The following is a 6,915-nucleotide window of genomic DNA, read 5'->3' as shown; positions in this document are numbered from 1 at the left end:
CACGTAGAGGAAACCCACATGGTCACAAGGAGAATGTGCAAACTCCAAACAGACAACGACCTAGATCAGGATCAAATCTGAGTCTCTGGTGCTGTGATGCAACGGTTCTATTAGCTATGCCACTGTGCTGCTCATTACTCTGACAGGTCCAGTACCTGTCTTAGGGCTTTTGGAACCCACAACTCACTGACTCCCACTTTGCCATAAGGACCAGGGACAACTCCCATTACTGTTTGAACCCTAGAAATCATCTAATAAAGCAAATCTCACCCTCCTCATCTCTCCCAGTTAGCAGATCCTAGGCATATCTCCTGCAGTACGGTTTACTCCCATAACATCGCTAGTGCCAAAATAAATTTATGCTGCCCATCCTCGGTGCCCCCCCAATGTATGGTATGTGCTGACATTTAAAAATACAAAGGAATAAAGTGAAATACGCAGCCCATCTATTGGTCATTGCAGTAAGTGTTCAGAGTTGTAAATTGAAATCCTGAAATATTAAGATATCATTGATGGTCTTAATAATACTGTACACACCACTCCCTTAAGCTCATTGCTGTCAATGAAATACGGGAAAATAGCGGAATAGGTGTTCTTTATTTACAAAGTATGATCACCATTCTTTGGGCATTAAAACAACCTGCTAATAGTCAGTAATCAGGAAATAACACTATCACTGCCTATCTCAATCCTATCAGAAAAATAAACTTCATACCACGTGTTTTAATTGAATGCTGTAGTACAGGTGCACAACCTTTTATCCGAAAGCCTTGGGACCAGACACTTTTCGTAATTCAGAATTTTTCGGTTTTCGGAATGGAAGATTTTTAGCGTAGATTTTAACGGCTGGCGGAGTGGCAGAGTGCTCGGCTCGTATCCGTAAGGTCGCGAGTTTGCGCCTCGATCCCGGCAGTTACTCGATCGCGAGTTTGAGTCTTCAATGTAGGTTTTTCTTGCAGAATAGGAGAGAATAGGGAGGGTTAGGCTGGGATCCTTCTCTGCGAGATGATCTTAGTGCGGGAGACTTAGTGTAGGAGAGGTGTACTGAGTGTGTGGGCAGAACTTTGGAAGTTATTGCCCACCATTCTCAAAAGCCGCTGTGTTTCCCTGTCCCTCCAACTCCAGAGGAATCCGCTCCCCGATGGGCCGCTATGGCGACAAGTGGCAGTTCGCCCACAGCCCGAGCTGCGCCCCCTCATCCGCAACCCGGGTTCCTCTGGAGTTGGAGCGGGGCTGGGCTAGAGTTGCTGCTGGCTGTGAGTCTCTGGGATCTCCGTGCTTGCAGTCGGTGTCCCGTTGGTCCTGACGTCTCCGGTCACCCCCCCCTGGAATGGAGCTGAGACTGGGAACTTTACCGCCCTTGCCCCCTCCCTCTGCAACTGCAAACAACCCCACAGTTCCCAGTCTCAGCTCCTGTACAGGGGGGGTCGCCGGAGACGTCACAGCCCGAGCCATCACCTTCTGTCCCTACGGGGACAGCGGAGAGCGTGTTCCTCTGGAATTGGAGCGGGGCTGGGTTGCTGCTGGCTGTGGGTCTCTGGGATCTCCGTGCTTGCAGTGGGCCTGGGGGTCGGTGTCCCGTTGGTCCTGACGTCTCCGGTGACTGGCACTAGCTCCGACGTGAAGACAGTGCAAAGCCCCCGCGCCGGTGCAATGTGCGGGGAGCTGGAGAGGGGAGGGAAGGGGTCACACACATGGCCGGGAAGCAGAGGGGTGTAGGTGGGGTGAAACTGAAGGGAGCGACAATTTGCTGCTGCCCGCTGAGTTAAAAAAGTTCCCACGCAAGACTCACGATACACTGTGTATCGTGAGTCTACCGTGGGAACTTTTTAACCTCAGCGGGCAGGCAGCAGCAGATTGTCAATTATTAACCCTCCCGCGCAATATACCCTCACCTTCTCTTTTATGAATGGGGCTTTAGTTCCCCTTTCTTCGAGGACCGACCGGAGGTTCCGCTGTCACCTCTGCGGGCCACCCTCGGTGAACGTTTTCAAGGACCTTTCTTCAAGGACAAAAAAAATGTCGCTATTCGGAGGTTTTCGTTATTTGGATCTTCGGATGGAAGGTTGTGCACCTGTATTAGTCCTTCAGGGTTCAGGATAACTTATTTCCACTCCAGGTTCATGGGTTGTGTCATGGCTAATAAGGCCATTGTGGGAAACTTAGGCAGGGCAGGTGGTGGTTGATGGGGTAGTTGCATGTATGTCATTCCTACCCTGATACTCAGCCCAAGTATTTAGCTCATGGGCAGCTCTAGCTGATACGGGGGGGGGGTAAATCCATTTAAAAAAAAACTCAATAGGATGCTTGCATTATCTTAAAAACTAAAGAGGGAATAATCCTTTAAAAAAATAGAATATCTGGCACTAAATAATAAAACCCGATGACTTAAGATAAATATAAGAGAGACTGTGCTGATGCTGGAATCGAGCAAAAAACAAAATGCAGAAGAACTCCGCAGATCAGGCCGCTTAATTTTGGGGTCAAGACTCTTCTTCTCAAATAGTAAGAAGTTGGTGAGATTTGATAAAGTGTTGTGCTGCCAAATGAGGAATGTTTTGGAGAAAGAATCCAAATTGGAGAATCAACGCAAAGATACATCAGGGAATATTTGTGGTGCGGTGTCTGTGCAGGCAACCCATAGTCAGGCTAATGCTAAATGAGGTGTTACATTTGAAATAATGCCTTTTGTGACTTTGTTAAATTTAGCATACAAGTAAATGGTGAAAAGAGATTTATTCTAGCTCTGGATAGCTCAGTAAAATGGAAAATGGGGCGACAGATAGCACAATGGGCTAAGAGTTCGGCTGGCGACCGGAAGGTAGCCGGTTCAAATCCCGCTTGGAGTGCATACTGTCGTTGTGTCCTTGGGCAAGACACTTCACCCACCTTTGCCTGTAATGGAATGGCGGCAGGCGCGGGCACACCGCGACGCCCTGTGTCTCCCTTTCAAGGGAGATGCTAAAAATGCATTTCGTTGTCTCTGTACTGTACATTGACAATGACAATAAGTTGAATCATTTCATTTCATTTTTTTCAAAATGGTAGAGATTGGAAATGAGGCATAAACTTTAAATGTTTGTATTTTTAAAAAGCTTGTTAAATGTTTAAATGTATTTTTAAAAAGCTTGTTAAATATCACAATTTATATTAGTCCTTCTAAGCATTAAAAAACCTCAAAACAGACAAGAAATGTGATTCCATATTTTACTTTAATATAAAAAGTGTTGCACACAAAAATTCAAGAGTTTGTATAAAAAGTAAAAAAAAATTCTCGCAAGTGTTATACATATTTACTCAGTAATCTTTGTACAGAACCCAAAACCTACATTGCACCTGTGACTTTATACATAAAACATTCCTAAATGGAACAAAAATATTCAGAAACAAAGTTTCATCTAATTACATGCATTTACAGAAAAAAACATTGTTTTTCCACTATGAATAATCATATGTACATAGCTATAAGCAAGGCATATTAATCTAAGTTCTGCTGATCCAGAGACTTGGGGAAACTCAATTGAAAGCACCAACCAATACATTATATACACAGATATTATTGTTTAAATCTGTACTCTCTTATCCAACTGCATAAAAAGAAATATACCAAATTACCATGGCACAAAGGTACAGATTCATAGCTTTAGCTAATATGGTCTGAAGTGAAATGGAAATATGGCGAACGATTACTTTATTGTGAATTGTGTGGTCATTCATCCTTTTTTTTCTAATCCAAATTTTTATTATTGTACCAAACATCCTATTGAATTCAATTTGTAAGTACAGTGTAAATAGAAAGACCAATTTGGATAGTGGCTCACTGGGAATAATTTAAGGTGTGGTATGAACAGAACTTAATCTCTCCTGTTCTCTTGCTCGCAATACCTCTACCCCATCCTGCAGTGCATAAATGTGGCCATCTCCCCATTTCCAACCTGCAATTACTCTCTACAAAATCCAAAATGGAGAAGTTAATCCTCACAAAATAATCACTAAATGGCGGTACAGCTGGAGATAGATGGAAGGTGGTAAAGAACGCAGTTAAAGTAAAATATGAAAAATGTTTAGAGCAGCTCAAAGGCAAAAGCATACTTGTTTCTCTTCCTTTACCCATCCCATAATGCTGGACCTCCAACATTTCCCTCTGAAAATGTTTGTTTTCTTTAGAAGTACGGCTGATAATGAAATATTATTTTATCTCACTCTCAGTACTCTCACCTTTGCCTACTTATACATCTAAATAACATATTGACCATGTATGCACATGTTTTTAACTTAAAGTCGACAAACTTATTAACAGCTGGTGAGGAACATTAATGCTAACACTTACTAGTTTTTTGAAATTAGTAAACTGCCTTGATAACAGAAAAGCTTGTAGTATCTCTTCACATCCTGAAATCTTCCATTGCAGAGTTTGAAAGCATTAAGGTTTTAAGACTTAAAAGGTGAAATACTGTAATTACTCAGAGGCCAAGATATAATTAACATTGCTTCATTATAGTCTGTGTTCAAGAATTCAAAATGTATCTTCTGTGACACTTTCAAGAATGTGCTATTCCAATTTTTGATTTTAATCAACTCAACTGATGATATAAACAAAGGAAATAATCACCACACTGCTCTCTGTAAGTAACATGGTCAAATACTTTGAGAGAATTCACTTTAACTATGATTCCTCAATCATTTCCCCTGGGCCACACTGTAATCTCTGCACAATGTAGGAGTTCCGAGATAAAAGTAACAACTAGTCTGAGAAATACCTTGTATATATTCCCGTTACCTGTACCGATGCACGCTTTTTATTGCTGTGTCAGTGGATGGTTTTCAGTGGCACAATCCGGACCTAATATTTTCCCACCCCACCTTTCCAGGAGGGGAAAGTGTTATTTCAAACCATGGTCTCTTGTCTTTATCAAACCTTTGATTAGGATGAAATAGGAGATATTAATCAAAAGGAAATTAATAATAAGGTTTAAAATGAAGTAAGCCATATTTATTATTATTTAATTAATATATTTTTGTTGTTTTAACTATTTTCTATTCTTATCTTAAAGTCTGCATTTATGAGCCCATTTCTAATCTTAAAGTCTGTATTTCTGCGCCCAGTGACTTTGTATCACGTTTGTTTCAGAATTGGGGAAAGAGCCAGAAAGTGGAATCATTGATTAACTCTTTGTAAAGAGCAGGCATGATTGCTGCCTTCAGTGTGATAAGACTCCAACTGTATGCATGTTTTGTTTAATTTTGAGAGAAGGTATATAATCAATAGCAAAATAGGAAGGGATTGATGAAAAAGAGCAGAGTATTCTGCTGCAACAAAAGGATTCGAGTTGAACTATGGAATGAACAACGTGATGCTGTCGAACCTCATCACGGTTCAGCCTGAGGTACATGAACAATGCAAATTGCGGTCCTACTGAACTAATTATGTTGCAAAAATGACTGATTCTTAAAACAACTTCAGATGGTGGGTGACTAAAGCTCTTAAGCATTTGGAAAACATCTTTCCATGTACTAGCATTTCCAGATTATTTCAGGGATAGGATTATCATCAGTGAGGTTGACTTTGGAATCCTGGCCTTCTACAAGAAGCACTCGATTGGCAAATAATTAACAATCTAGCGTTTGCTTAAATCTTGGTACTTTACAAAATTTCAACTGTTTGTTTAAAACAGAATTTTTCAATTACGTAGTCTTTTTAAAAAAAAGGATAGAATAAGTTTATCAAAAGTTCTTTTAAGTTGTCTCTGAAAATTGATGCTGAAATCACCCTCCATTCAGGTGTCACACAATTGCAATTCCTGATTGTATCATCACTTGCTTCACATCTCCACATGAAGAAAGGAATTTGGGTGATGATGGAGGAGAGAGGGTGTTGAGGTGGATCTCAGTACTTACCCTATGTTCAAAATTGTAAATACCAATACTGATTTATTTCAAATATTTTACAGCAGTTTAAGTTATCATCTTTAAGTGGGTGAAATAAATTAGTTGCCTTTCATCTATCTTTCAGTTCAGCAGCTTGTTGGATGCGATTTTCACAGGTTTTGACTTTCAAATTTTAATCTTTCACACAAAGTCTCCAGTTCCATTAGACATTTGCTTGCCACAGGAGGGATTGGTTCAGTGACTGATGCTTTCCACTTCTGAAGGGACTCCAGAGCTCCGTTTGGGTTACTAGGTGCCAGGTCATAAACGGCATAAGCTGCTGATAACTGCACAGGCCATGGTACACCTAATGTTGCAGATCAGAAATCACAATTACGTTCTGTACAACATTTAATCAAAAAATGATACAAACATTTTGTACTATTTACAATCAGAAGCAGTGATTTTTTTTAAAGCACTTATCTATAATGGTGCTGTGAAATTTGGGGACTGAAATTTATTGATGAATATCCATGACAGGCAAGCAAGAGGTATCCCCATTAGTATTGGATTTGATATTTTAATATTTTCATGCCCAGAAACTTACAAAAGAAATCAGCATTTGTTTAAATTAAAAATATGTATTTTACATTCATTTTATGTGTATCTTGGTGTCCAAAGTTATATATGTATAAAAATATTACATTTATTTTGCAAGTTAATCAAATTAGTGATCAGGGACACTTTTAAACATGCTGCAAACTTTTTAAATCCTTACTTTTAACAATGAAGTAATTGTCAGTTTCATTTGTTGATAATTTTGCAAATGGAGTTTCAGGGTAAAATAAAAAGCAGTTCTTGAAGTTATCTGATCTGCTTGAAAGTTTAAGCAAAGCAAATTTTAGAAGAGAGTGATATGTCCGGGGAAAACATACCTTCTTGAAAAGCCTGTTGGAGGAACGTGTTGATTACTGCTGCAATATTTTGTACAGCCATTGTAGAACTTTTCTTCAGTCCTTGCTGACCCAGGCATCCTGATAATTAAAT

Source organism: Leucoraja erinacea, chromosome 2 (genome assembly GCF_028641065.1).
Source record: "Leucoraja erinacea ecotype New England chromosome 2, Leri_hhj_1, whole genome shotgun sequence".
In the NCBI taxonomy this organism is placed as follows: Eukaryota; Metazoa; Chordata; class Chondrichthyes; order Rajiformes; family Rajidae; genus Leucoraja; species Leucoraja erinaceus.
Note: the sequence above shows the minus strand (reverse complement) of the source record.